The 15064-nt window shown below is 45.2% G+C and overlaps 1 protein-coding gene across 7 annotated transcripts in view; it reads right to left on the bottom strand.

The window, feature by feature from the left end:
• Positions 1–15064, bottom strand: part of LOC142566053 (uncharacterized protein ZK1073.1) — a 434522-nt gene that overhangs the window by 48141 nt on the left and 371317 nt on the right. The gene's annotated exons all lie outside the window — the stretch shown is intronic.

Below are 15064 nucleotides of genomic sequence, written 5' to 3' on the forward strand. Positions count from 1 at the left end.
GAAAATTGCATTACATTACAGTCTACGTAAAAACAGTTTCGCCTAAAAAGCTCAACAAATCAGTGAATGACACGATCGCATTCTCTCCCAATGTCTTGGAATCTTCACATTGATAATGTTTGTTAATCCGCTTTGGGTGCAGGTTTGTGTCCTTAAACATAAACTTAAAGCTGCTCCCACAAATGCTAAGCTGCTCTGCTATACTGCTCTTGTGCGGCCAAGCCTGTACTCATACTCATACTAAGCGCAACATTGATTGTCTTGAAAGTATTCAGAGAAAGGCCGTAAGATTTGTTTTTAGTAAATTTTCAGCGTTAGACTCGCCTTTTCATCTAATGCAAGCAAATTGCATTCCCCTATTAGATGTACGCAGACAAAAATTTAGATTAGAATTTCTTTCTCAAGTCTTGGAAAACAAACTAGCGCTACATCCATCAACATATTTGTAACCTTTAACTAGCAGGCCCACCCGACACCAAAATGAAAACGCCCTAACCCCATATTTTGCGCGCACAGACCCCTATTTAAGTTTTCTTATTTCCCGAGAACCATTAGTGAATGGAACTGCCTTATCAAAGCAAGTGATCAAACTAAGAAATAACCTTTCTGAGCCTGGTATCATTATTGCTTTTTTTGTTGCTGTTTCTTTTGTATTTATTTTGTATTTGGTATCGACCACCCTGTTAGGAACATTAGTGCGCAGTATTGTATAAATAATAAATAAATAAATAAATAAATAAATAAATATTGAGCTGGAGTGTAAAGGTATCTGAAAGTTATACAGATTCCGTAAAAATTTCCGTCTGTGTGTTTCAATAAGTGGGCATGTCATAACAATGTGCATTACTGTAAGAAGTTAATGGCACCTATCGCAAGTTTGCGGGTTTTCTATTCGGAGTATAAGATTGTCTGTAAGATGTGTGTGTCATATCACCTCACAGAACTGTTGCTGGTGAGTGCACGATTTCCACTCATCAAGCAGGGGTTTAGTTACATGTAACTTGTTACTTATGCTACAGTCCCATTGTCAGGGCCTAACGGATCGCTCGGATACTGTCTTTGTATACAAGTGTTGTGTGATTTATGCTTTTTTGCGATGCCATGGATGCGCATCTATCTGCTGCTTCGTTCCCTGATATCCCAACATTGCTTGGGACGCGACAGAATCACATGGTTCTTCCGTATTTGTTACAAACCACCACGTTTAAGATGTCACCAAGGAGAGGTTCACACGCGGAGTTTAAATTGAAAGCTCTGGGTGCACTCAATGAATTGTTATACATGACCGCATTTTTGTGCTTGTCGCTGACAATTTTTTTTGTACTGCCGTTCATAATCGCATAAACTTCAGCGGTAAAGACTGATGGAAAACGATGTATTCGAATACTGTTTCCTAAATTTTTTTGTTACGGTTCCCACACCCACGTATTCTTGTGTTTCAGAACTATCTGTGTGAAACTAAGTTATATTTATATTTGTCTTGGATAGCGCGGAACTCGTGCATTATGTGTTCTTGTGGGGGTGTCTTTTTTCTTTAGATGTGTTAGTGTCTAGCCACATGGCTGTGTAATATTGCACCATGAGGCCAGTCATTGTGGCCTCTCAGCAACCTGCATGACCTCATAAGGAATATATCTGACAGTATTCCTCGTGTTGTAAGACAAGTGGCGGAATCATGTTCGGTTTATTTGTGTAGTGCAACCGTAACTTACACTGTGTTACGATGTTGTAGCATATACGTTGTGGTGATGACCGAATCTTCCGTGCATAGGAAAGAGCAAGTAGTGCTCTGCGGTGTTGCATGGAAGGCTCATTGCTGTCAACGTATAAACTTTGCACAGGCTATGTTCTGTAGGCACCACTCGCCAGTCCCAGGCCGCCATTATTAATTGGGTCAAGTCGTTTAATGTAAGACTGCCTAGGCGCACCATACACGGTACCATTTACGTAAAATGCACGTATAGGCATGTTCGGTCCCCGGTGCTTGTGCAATAACACTTTAATAATGTTTAGTGCTCTATTTGTACTAGTTATTGCATTGTTAACGGTGGTCAAGAAGTTCAGTTTTGTGTAAGAAGTTACATCTAAAAATTTATATTCTTGTTTAAGCAGCCATGTTGTATCGTTCAATTTCAGAACTGGATCGCAGCGCAGCCCTCATTTCTAGGAAAACAGAACTGTAACAGTTTTTGCGGCCGAGAAGCGGAAAGCATTTTTCTTAGCCTATTGTGTGAGATAATTTATGGTTATTTGTAGTTGTCTTTCGCAGGTTGATACATTTAATGCGCGGCAAGCCACTTGCGAATCAACGTATATTGAACGCATAACAGAGGATGGAATGATTTTATGAACACAGTTAATTTTGACTATGAAAAGTGTGCTGAGAATACAACTTTGTGGAAAACCATTCTCTTGCGTAAATTTACGTGAAAGTATTTGCCTAGACGTACCTGAAATGTTCTACTTGACATGAAGTCAGATAGGCAGTTTAGCATTCTGCCACGAATCCCCTAGTACTAGTAATTCTATACAGCTACATCGTATCATAAGTTTCTCTATATCAAAGAAAACCGTGAGACAGTGTTGTTTGTGCAGAAACGCATCTCGTGTTTTAGTCGGACGAGATGGTCATAGGTGGAGCAGCCCTTTTTGTATCCGCACTGGTGCGTGTTTATTCAGCCTGTTTCGTATGCAAGCGATTTTGGACCAGAAACGGCGCGGCGGCCGTCGCTTGAGCAAGCCTCTTTCCCAATACCAGCTTTCCGAGCGGCAACCAATGGCGGAGCGCCTTGAGTAGTGACGTTAAAATCACGTGGCAGGGGCGTGCTTCAAGCCCACATCGCGGAAATAAACGAACCAACCCATTCATTTTTTTCCACGTGGCCAATTCTGTGTGCGTGTGCTTAACAAGATTTTCAAGCTGTTGCCTATAAAAAGCTAAAAGAGACATAAATGTGAAAAAAAGGCTGTACGTATGCACCGTTCGACACACTGTTTTTATTTTTTGCAAGGTTTACAAGCACGAAAGTGGAGCACAAAATTAATACACCGATGAAAGCTGCAGCTCAAGCGCGCCAAAACATGGAAATGTGGAGCAAGACGCAGCTCTTGAAGACCGTTAAAATCCGCGGCTCATGGGCGCTTTACGCAAGCAACACTGTGCATCACAGTGGCATGCGTCGCGCCAGAACGAATCATGTGAAACGACGCTGCGTCTACTCGTCGCGCTGCTGCTAAGCTGCCGCTATGTCGCTTGCACGTGAAACAGGCTTTAGACGTCTTGATTCAAGGATGAAAGTGAGTCTTGTCTATAATGAGCTCATATGATTTCTCTAGACAACTTGTTAGTGCGATGGGTCTGTAGCTGCTTGGGGATGTTGCGGGTGTACCAGATTTTAGAAGTGACCCAACCACTGCGTTTTTACAACCTGTAGGCACTATCCCAGATTCCCATATTTTGTTCATAAATTGAAGGAGTGCATGAAGGAGCGAATGAGTCAGGGAGCTGCAATTCCCAGCGGCGTGGCTTAGTGCCTAAGGTTGGTGGTGATCGTAAGAGTGATAACTGCGGGGAAGTGATCGCTACCATATAACGTGTCGAGGGCTTCCAATTTAATATAATTATTCAGAGATGGTTAGCCAAAAGGTAAATCTAAACAACTAAAAGTGCGGGAAGTCGGTGAAAAGCAGGTCGATGGACCTGAGATTAAAAGGCAGATATCATTGGACAGAATAAAATCTTCAATGGGCTGCCCTGTTTGGTCAGTTTTGACACTGCCCTAAAGAGTACAATGGGCATTAAAATCTTCTACCAAACAAATGACTGCGGTAATTGTTGTGCTAAATTTTCTAAGTGCTTAGTAGTACAATGGGCTAGGGTGAAATATACAGTGAACAAATGGTGATGGTTTTGTGGGACAGAATGGTAACTGCTACAGCCTCAAAAGATGTATTCAGTTAGATATTTCGAGTAGGAGTACCGCCCTGCACGACTACAGCGATTCCTCCTGACAAGCGGCTGGAATATTCGCGGTGTTTTTGGACAACGGCAAAACCTTTGAGCATATGACCTTTTTTTCGACCGAAGTTCATTTCCTGAAGACACACTGCCACTGGCTATAAATTGTTGATGTCCTTGATGTCACCTAGTGTACAATGAAACTCATGCTTATAAAATGAAGAGCGTACTTATGTGTATGAACTCAAAAATTGAAGGTGACATGCTTTAGGGAGCCGTACTCGTTCCATGGGCAGTAACCATTCAGGTTGCTTGTCCCATTTTTGGCGCAATTACAAGGAGCTTGTCCTTAGAGAGCTCAAAAGAACGCTGTAGCTTTGGCGTCGATGCCTCCAGGGTATTGGCGTCGCCATCCATCGCCTTCATTGAGGCGCTGCATGATCGAGAGACAGGCGCCGAGGCACTCGTCTCGGGCCTTGGCCTTCGGTTTGGCCTTGGGACCTGCGGAACAGCCGTCTGCAGGGCCGTCTTGGATGATGGTAGAGCAGCACTGGCTGCTGCCACCCAGGGGACGGATGGAGTTGCTAAGGGACCACTGATTCTGATCCCTGCAGGCCCCTGAAACCGATGCGGTGCTGCCCCCTGCGGCGCCACATTGGCAAAGCTTAATTGAGGTAAGAGTAGGTAAGAGTCTTCCTCTTCCAAAAATAATATCTTCTCTTTTACTGAGTGGGCAATTACTTCCTCCTCCTTCTTCCAATAGGGACATGATCCTGAATACGGTACATTATCCCTTTTGCAGTTTACACAGCGTAGGGGAGCGTTATAGTTTTCAGACAGATGGATGTTGGCACTGCACTTCACGCATGTTTCTTTGCCTCTACATGATTATGATGCATGGCCGAACCTCTGGCACTCGAAGCACCGACTTTGGTTCGGTATGTATGGTCTGACATTTAGGTATCACGCGTCGAGAGAGTTGGGGAGAATGGTAAGAATCACATGTTTAGTGGGGAGTTGTTCATCATCTCTTCAGATTGATATTCTTTGAACTTTGATCACATTTTGTTCTTCGAACCCCTCGAGGAATTCCTCGTCGCTCAAGCTGAGAAAATCTTCCTCCGAGATAACGCCCCTGCAGGTGTTTACAGAGCGATGGGGAGAAATCGTGACTGATTACGAATACTGGCGAGATCGAACAGCTTTTGCACTTGTTTTTTGTTTCTCAATTGGATAAAGAAGTCTGCGCTAATGATTTTCGAGGCTTTGTATTCTTTACCAATTTTTCTATGAGGTATTCAGCAACCAAGAAAGGGGATAGCTTATGCATACTTGTTGTTCCTTCACTATGCAAGGCGTGGTATCGTGGGAAGATGTCCAGGTCGGTTCGAAGGGTAAATCGAAAAGGTGCATTGGTGCGTCCTCTTTTCTGAGGCCGATCTGGAAGTCAGGGGAATGCTTTTGCCACCACATTGTTTCAAAATGGCAGCTACCCACCACCGAGCCTAACAAGGGGACCCTTCAGATTCTAAGAAACCTGCAGACGCCAGTTATACACCGTCACTATAACCAAATGTATATACCCAAGACCGAATATATTACACACGGTTAACCCTTGCCGCCTGGAAAGTCGGAAGTAAGAAGAAGTGAGTAGAAGACAGGAAAGATTGAAAGCTAGAGAGAAAGAAAAAAGATTGAAGAGGACAACAAAAGGCGACTGCCGATTTCCCCCAGGTGGGTCTTTCTGGAGCTCCCATCTACGTGAAGCAGAGGCCAAAGAGGTTTGTTGCTTCCACCGGGATGCCTTAAAGGTCCAAGGACCCCGCATCGGCTCAACAACCCCCCCCCCCCCCTGGATCCGCCTTTCCTCAGACACGGCTCAGCCGCGCACGGCTACTCGCGGGAGGTTAAGACCTTCGTGTGCTCGGGTACGTGGTGTCGTAACACACCAGACGCCTACTGACAAAGACGCCCCTGCAGGGTCGGATACAAATAGGTCCTCCGTTGGAGGACCAGTTTTAGATATGCTACCACGGATGCCCCACATGGACCTTTTTTGACATGCAGGTGAATATTTGCCCTCCAAATCAGGCTTTGCCTTTGAGTTTCCTTGTAACAGAAATGTTTTCGGGCATGTAAATAAATGTTCGACTAACAATCCAAAGCTATCATGTCTGCAGCTTGTGTGTACGTCGTACTTTAATAATTTTATGGCACATTTCACTTTGAAAACTTCAATTATTCAATATGACACTTGCGCTTGGCGAAACGCCTAAAAGATTGAGGGGTATGCTGCACATCCGCAAAGCTGACGTGTGCACACAATAGAGAGTTTTAAGCTAGGGAAGCAAGCCACGCCCAAACATTGGGGGATGCAAACTCCGCCGCGCTCTTCTGTTCTTGTTTTGGGTTCTTTGGGTTCCCTAACCTAAAACTCTCCAATTTATTTGTTCTCGATGCTTGCGGTCTCTGCTCGTTGCATGTCACACACGGTGTGCTGCGACCGTAATGAACACTACGCCAAAAAGTGGAAAAAGCGCTGGTATATGGCGTCTGGCAAGGGATGCCAAAGAAAGTGCGGCCAAGTGGTCATGTGAGGGTCACCCTTGGATATATTTGACACACCCCTAGGATATCAATGTGCGGGATACGGATGTCTATAGGATATGCTTAGGACGTCATTGTTGTCACTGGGACGTCAGCCGCTGTTCTTCATTCTCGAGAAAATACAAACAGGCCAAATGTAGATCACTGAGTAAATTTAGAGAAGCTCCCGAAGCAGCGATGTCCCACTTTACGATATTCATGCTTCTTTTAAGTAAAGTAACAAATTTTTACAGTACATCTGTGCTTATGTAGGCCGTACAAGATCCCTGCAATGCTACATAGCTCAGGACGTATTTAAGAGGATGCTTAAGGCTGCACCCAACACCGATGCCACCTATTCAAATACATGTAAAACGCAGAAACACTCTTTTTAGGTAACTACTGGGCCAATATTTATGAAATTTGCAGCATTTGCAAAAAAAAGTTAAATTGTAGTGACTATTCGAAGCTGAATTCCGATTTATTGGCTGAACTTCTAATAAAGCATTTGAAAAAATGCGTAAGTTCCGAAAAAAAAAACAGAAGCACGACGTTTACAAATTAATAGCTCTGCACCAAGAACAGGTATCGCATTTCTGTAAACTGCAACCGTTAGAGCATCCAAAGCGGACAGATTTGATTTGTCAATTAATTTCTCACGTGAATTTGTTATATTGTTTACAAGGGTTTTGCAAAAGTTCTAGTCACATATTAGTGGTCATTTGAGAGCCATGTATGATATGTCATTTTTGTTAGCTTTAGATGTACTATTAGTTGCAATTTACAAAATTCTGATAGCATTTTTTATTTCCGAGTTACAGGGTCACAAACATGATAGTTTTTTATGAAAGCTTGCGATTTCTGCCAATTTTCATTAAAAGCTTGACAAGCTAAATCGAAAATTCGCAACTAACATGTACTAGATTTTTACTTTCTCTTTTAAATTCAGCAGATATCATGTTTGATGCACTGGTTGCCGTGAAAAACAATATCTCCTTTTCCATGTATTTAGATAGGAGCCACCGAGCTAAAGCTTCCTCTTAAACGAAGTTAACCCCGTTTAAAAAGTATAACGGAGCCGAGAACAAGTACAGACAGCGGTGACGAACCTTAAATGGTAAGGAAATTCAGTTATAAAAGTTCTATATCGCCTTATTGTTCACTTTAAATTTTGCAAGCTTGGACTACCGATGTAATCAAAAGTGAAAATTTAAGAGCTTTTCGTACACTTATGAGATTCCAATTATGAATCCACTAGGGCTAACCTTCTCTTTAAAGCCCCGATGTTTTCTTGCAATTCGGAGCACTGAACGTTCAAAGCAGTGCGTTTTCCGTCCAGTTTATTAGATGAAGATGTGTGTTTACGGGGCAAATTCTTGTACAAATTATTTTACTGCCATAAACGCGACACTGTACAGCTTTTAGTTTGAACAAACATTAGCTTTCACATCGAAGGTCCATGTCGTGCGCGACTAATTTTCATTGGCTGAGCGTAGGCGCGCTGCCCTAGTGTGCACAAAGCCATACGGATTCGCTCTGTCATAGCACGCGCTGCTTTTGTCATGCACCACTCTGGAGCAGCAGTTGTCGATAGGCGAAGATCCACGGCATACAAAAAGGTACGCAGACCATCGAGGGCAATTGCCTGTGTGGCCGAACGCATCTAGGAAGCTATTCGCTTTAATAAAGGAATGGTGCGCTTGGAGGCGCGCACTTGTTGCAGTGAGCATATTTGGGTTGCTGTTTCATTGCGCGATTCGGTAGAGAAGAGAATCGCTTTCAGCACATCTGTAGCCCTGGCCTAGAATAGAATAAGAATAGAGACGCCAAAGAATTGAATAATTATACGCTCCTTAGCTTGCTTTCAATATTTAAAATATTCACCAATTTCCAAAAAAATCAGAGCAATACTTGACTTCAAAGAACCAAGAGAACACGCTGGCTTCAGGAAGCGATATTCTACAATAGATTACGTCCACATACTCAACCAGGTGATCGAAAAATCTGCGGAATACAATCAACCTCTATAAATGGCTCTCATAGATTATGAAAAGACAGTTGATACAGTAGAGATACCAGCAGCCATGGAGGCATTGTGTAATCAAGGAATAAAGAAGTCACACGTGAATATCTTCGGAAATATCTAGAAGATTTCCATAGCCACCTTGTTTCAAATAGCCAGGCTGGAAAGGCCCAGGAGTGAGGATGAACGTGGAATGTCTCAGCAAAATTTGTTTTGCAGATGACTTTGTCCTTCTCAGCCATACTGGGGACATACTACAACAAATTACTGAGGACCCTAACGGAGAAGGTGCCGAATTTGTTTGAAGTTTAATATGCAGAAGACAAGGGTAATATTGAGTAGTGTGGGAAAGGGAACAAGAATTCATATTTGCCAGTCCGCCTCGAGAATTTGTGCAGGGGTAAGCTTATCTAGGTCACTTACTCACAGGGAGCCCTGATCATAAGAAGGAAATCTACAGAAGAATAAAGACTGGTTGGAGTGCATATCGCAGATTTTACCAAATCTTGACCGCGACCTTACTGCTTTCGTTGAAAAGTGTACAATTATTGTATTTTACTGGTGTTAACATATCGGACAGAAACTAGGAGCTTAACAGAGAATCTCGAGAACAAGTTAAGGAGCGCACAAAAAGCAGTGGAAGCAAAAATGTTAAGCGTAACTTTAAGAGACTTGAACAAAGCGGTGTGGATCAGAGAACAGATGGGGATAGCCGATATTCTAAGTGACATGCGAGAGTTTTAGTTTGTCCAGTTAACGCAGGCGGCGTTTTACCGAAGCACATGAGCGGCCGCCTGGTGGCGCATAGCACTGCAGCAACCAAGAGTCGTTGATGGTCGCAGAGGCGTAAGTGTGTCACAATTCTCTGCTGCCAAAAGTTTATATCAGCAGCGAAGTAGATTATACTTCGTTGACGATATGTTAGCTCCATGTTTGCGTGGTTCAGCTCTGCCGCAAGAGGTAACAGGGCACCTGTAAAACCGCTCAAGTTTACGCCTCCCGCCCATCTGGAAAACGCACAGTCCGCCCACATTTACCCACTCGCCAGGCAACACACTCTATTAAGACAAAAAAAAATATGGAGCGGGCCAGGCCATGTGATGCGTAATATAAATATCGGCAGACCATTAAAGCTACAGAATGGGTGCCACGAGAAGGGCAGCGAATCGAGGAAGGCCCAAAATTAGATGGGGTGATAAAACCAGAAAATTTGCAGGCACAAGTTGGAATCAGCAAGCGCAAGACAGGGGCAATTGATAATTGCTGGGAGAGGCCTTCGTCCGGCACTGGACACAACAGATAGCCCATGACGGCACAAAACTACATTCATCATATGCGTGTTGACTTTAGTGACCGGCGACTGCCATCACTGTCAGGTGTGCTCGTGCACATCTGCACCAGCTATTCAAAGAGATGTATTAGTTGGGGTATGGCGACGAACGCGCCTAGGGAGGCTTCGTACAAACACTATCAAGCACTAAACAAGGACTCAAAAATTCAAGTACCCTGGATTTCTAACCACGCCGGAAACTCGGTTGTGGGAAAGCACGTTTCCTTTGCCTCGGCGCCTTTGTAATTTGGAGGATGCTTAAGCTTCGTCTTTAAGAGTGTGACCCGATAGCATTCAAAGATCCCTGACTGCTTCTCACGCTTCCCGGCAACTTACGCTTATTAACCCTAATGTTTACAGGGAAACGCTGGCGCCAAACGCTATGCACGGAGGCGGGCTTTCTCATAGAAACACGGCCTCTTTTGTGGACCGATCCCAAAGGTGGAGCACAGCCGCGCAAAGATTACATTACCTTCAGATTTCTTTTATTCTTTCGCGCATAAGAGGCATGCACAGTCGGCGTTTTCTTTCAAGACAGGTGTTTTTGGTCTATCATCCTTAAAATTCCAAGAAATAACTTTGTCAAGATTGTAAGACAAGGTATGAGCAATTTTGCGATAGAATGGTGCGGCAATGTAACCCGCATATACCGCAAGTCATATAGCAAGGCGGGACATATACCAAATATACACGGCAATTTTCGCTCACTGGAAGGCCGGCGCCGGACGCCGACACCAGATTTTCTTCCACACGCGGCGCTTAATGCTACCGCGTAATATTGGCCGAGGTAACAAAAGGCTATTCATACAAATAAGCTCAAGCACGTCTCTTTGCCTCGGCGCATTTGTATCGAAAGTTCAAGTCGAACCACCGCCTACGAAGACGTACATGCGAAAGAGCTAAAGAAGGCTATTCGTACAACCATGCTAAAGCACTGAACAGGGCATTCGTATCAACTCTGCCATACGCGGCCGGAGACTCGGTTGCGTGAAAGCACGACTGTTTGCCTCAGCGCATTTGTATCGAAAGTTCAAGTCGAACCACCGCCTACGAAAACAGGCGAAAGAGCTAAAAAAGGCTATTGGTACAACCATGCTAAAGCACGTTACAGGGCAATCATATCAAGGCTCCCATACGTACCCGGAGACTCGGTTGCGTGAAAGCACGTCTATTTGCTTCGGCGCATTTGTCTGAAAAGTTCAAGTCGAACCACCGCCTACGAAAACAGGCGAAAGAGCTAAAGAAGGCTATTGGTACAACCATGCTCAAACACTGAACAGGGCATTCGTATCAAGGCTGCCATACGCGTCCGGAGACTCGGTTGCGTGCAAGCACGTCTCTTTGCATCGGCGTATTTGTATCGAAAGTTCAAGTCGAACCACCGACTACGAAAACAACGGAAAGAGCTAAAGAAGCATATTCGTACAAACATGCTCAAGCGCTGAACAGGGCATTAGTATCAATGCTCCCATTCGCGCCCGGAGACTCGGTTGTGTGAGAGCACATCTATTTGCCTCGGCACCTTTGTATCGACAGTTGAAGTCGAACCACCGACTACGAAAACAGCCGGAAGAGCAAAAGAAGGACATTCGTACAAACATGCTCAAGCGCTGAACAGGGCATTAGTATCAAGGCTCCCATACGCGCCCGGAGACTAGGTTGCGTGAAAGCACGTCTATTTGCCTCGGCGCATTTGTATCGAAAGTTCAAGTCGAACCACCGCGTACGAAAACAGGCGAAAGATCTAAACAAGGCTATTCGTACAACCATGCTGAAGCACTTAACAGGGCATGCGTGTCAAGGCTCCCATATGTGCCTGGAGACTCGGTTGCGTGAAATCACGTCTATTTGCCTCGGCACCATTGTATCGAAAGTTGAAGTCGAACCACCGACTACGAAAACAGGGGAAAGAGTAAAAGAAGGATATTAGTACAAACATGCTAAAGCACTGAACAGGGCATTCAAATGAAGGCTCCCATACGCACCCGGAGACTCGGTTGCATGCAAGCACGTCTCTTTGCATCGGCGTATTTGTATCGAATGTTCAAGTCGAACCACCGACTACGAAAACAACTGAAAGAGCTAAAGAAGCATATTCATACAAACATGCTCAAGCGCTGAACAGGGCATTAGTATCAATGCTCCCATTCGCGCCCGGAGACTCGGTTGTGTGAGAGCACATCTATTTGCCTCGGCACCTTTGTATCGACAGTTGAAGTCGAACCACCGACTACGAAAACAGGCGGAAAAGCAAAAGAAGGACATTCGTACAAACATGCTCAAGCGCTGAACAGGGCATTAGTATCAAGGCTCCCATACGCGCCCGGAGACTCGGTTGCGTGAAAGCACATCTATTTGCCTCGGCATAATTGTATCGAAAGTTGATGTCGAACCACCGACTACGAAAACAGGGGAAAGAGTAAAAGAAGGATATTCGTACAAACATGCTAAAGCACTGAACAGGGCATTCAAATGAAGGCTCCCATACGCGCCCGGAGACGCGGTTGCATGCAAGCACGTCTCTTTGCATCGGCGTATTTGTATCGAAAGTTCAAGTCGAACCACCGACTACGAAAACAGGCGGAAGAGCAAAAGAAGGCTATTCGTACAAACATGCTCAAGCGCTGAACAGGGCATTAGTATCAAAGCTCCCATACGCGCCCGGAGACTCGGTTGTGTGAAAGCACGGCTAGTTGGCTCTGCACCTTTGTATCGAAAGTTGAAGTCGCACCACCGACTACGAAAACAGGCGGAAGAGCAAAAGAAGGATATTCGTACAAACATGCTAAAGCATTGAACAGGGCATTAGTATCAAGGCTCCCATACGCGCCCGGAGACTCGGTTGTGTGAGAGCACGTCTATTTGCCTCGGCACCTTTGTACCGAAAGTTGAAGTCGCACCACCGACTACGAAAACAGGCGAAAGAGCTAAAGAAGGCTATTCGTACAACCATGCTAAAGCACTCAACAGTGCATTCGTATCAACGCTGCCATATGCGCCCGGAGACGCGGTTGCATGAAGGCACGTCTATTTGCCTCGGTGCATTTGTACCGAAAGTTCAAGTCGAACCACCTACTACGAAAACAGGCGGAAGAGCAAAAGACGGCTATTTCTACAAACATGCTCAAGCGCTGAACAGGGCATTAGTATCAAGACTCCCATACGCGCCCGGAGACTCGGTTGTGTGAGAGCACGTCTATTTGCCTCGCCACCTTTGTATCAAAAGTTCAAGTCGAACAACCGACTACGAAAACAGGCGGAAAAGCAAAAGAAGGCTATTCGTACAAACATGCTCAAGCGCTGAACAGGGCATTAGTATCAAGGCTCCCATACGCGCCAGGAGACTCGGTTGTGTGAGAGCACGTCTGTGTGCCTCGGCACCTTTGTATCGAAAGTTGAAGTCGAACCACCGACTACAAAAACAGGCGGAAAAGCAAAAGAAGGCTATTCGTACAAACATGCTCAAGCGCTGAACACGGCATTATTATCAATGCTCCCATACGCGATCGGAGACTCGGTTGTGTGAGAGCACATCTATTTGCTTCGGCACCTTTGTATCGAAAGTTCAATTCGAACCACCGACTACGAAAACAGGCGGAAGAGCGAAAGAAGGCTATTCCTAGAAACATGCTCAAGCGCTGAACAGGTCATTAGTATCAATGCTCCCATAAGCGCCCGGAGACTCGGTTGTGTGAGAGCACATCTATTTGCCTCGGCACCTTTGTATTGAAAGTTGAAGTCGAACCACCGACTACGAAAACAGGCGGAAGAGCAAAAGAAGGCTATTCGTACAAACATGCTAAAGCACTTTAAAGGGCATTCGTATGGAGGCTCCGACACGTGCCCGGATACTCGGTTGTGTGAGAGCACGTCTATTTGCCTCGGCACCTTTGTATCGAACGTTGATGTCGAACCACCGTCTAGGAAAACAGGGGAAACAGTAAAAGAAGGATATTCGTACAAACATGCTCAAGGGCTGAACAGGGCATTAGTATCAAAGCTCCCATACGCGCCCGGAGACTCGGTTGTGTGAAAGCACGTCTATTTGCCTCGGCACCATTGTATCGAAAGTTGAAGTCGAACCACCGACTACGAAAACAGGGGAAAGAGTAAAAGAAGGATATTAGTACAAACATGCTAAAGCACTGAACAGGGCATTCAAATGAAGGCTCCCATACGCACCCGGAGACTCGGTTGCATGCAAGCACGTCTCTTTGCATCGGCGTATTTGTATCGAATGTTCAAGTCGAACCACCGACTACGAAAACAACTGAAAGAGCTAAAGAAGCATATTCATACAAACATGCTCAAGCGCTGAACAGGGCATTAGTATCAATGCTCCCATTCGCGCCCGGAGACTCGGTTGTGTGAGAGCACATCTATTTGCCTCGGCACCTTTGTATCGACAGTTGAAGTCGAACCACCGACTACGAAAACAGGCGGAAGAGCAAAAGAAGGACATTCGTACAAACATGCTCAAGCGCTGAACAGGGCATTAGTATCAAGGCTCCCATACGCGCCCGGAGACTCGGTTGCGTGAAAGCACATCTATTTGCCTCGGCATAATTGTATCGAAAGTTGATGTCGAACCACCGACTACGAAAACAGGGGAAAGAGTAAAAGAAGGATATTAGTACAAACATGCTAAAGCACTGAACAGGGCATTCAAATGAAGGCTCCCATACGCACCCGGAGACTCGGTTGCATGCAAGCACGTCTCTTTGCATCGGCGTATTTGTATCGAAAGTTCAAGTCGAACCACCGACTACGAAAACAGGCGGAAGAGCAAAAGAAGGCTATTCGTACAAACATGCTCAAGCGCTGAACAGGGCATTAGTATCAAAGCTCCCATACGCGCCCGGAGACTCGGTTGTGTGAAAGCACGGCTAGTTGGCTCTGCACCTTTGTATCGAAAGTTGAAGTCGCACCACCGACTACGAAAACAGGCGGAAGAGCAAAAGAAGGATATTCGTACAAACATGCTAAGGCATTGAACAGGGCATTAGCATCAAGGCTCCCATACGCGCCCGGAGACTCGGTTGTGTGAGAGCACGTCTATTTGCCTCGGCACCTTTGTACCGAAAGTTGAAGTCGCACCACCGACTACGAAAATAGGCGAAAGAGCTAAAGAAGGCTATTCGTACAACCATGCTAAAGCACTCAACAG

The sequence above is a fragment of the Dermacentor variabilis genome, unplaced genomic scaffold (assembly GCF_050947875.1).
Source record: "Dermacentor variabilis isolate Ectoservices unplaced genomic scaffold, ASM5094787v1 scaffold_12, whole genome shotgun sequence".
Taxonomy (NCBI): Eukaryota; Metazoa; Arthropoda; class Arachnida; order Ixodida; family Ixodidae; genus Dermacentor; species Dermacentor variabilis.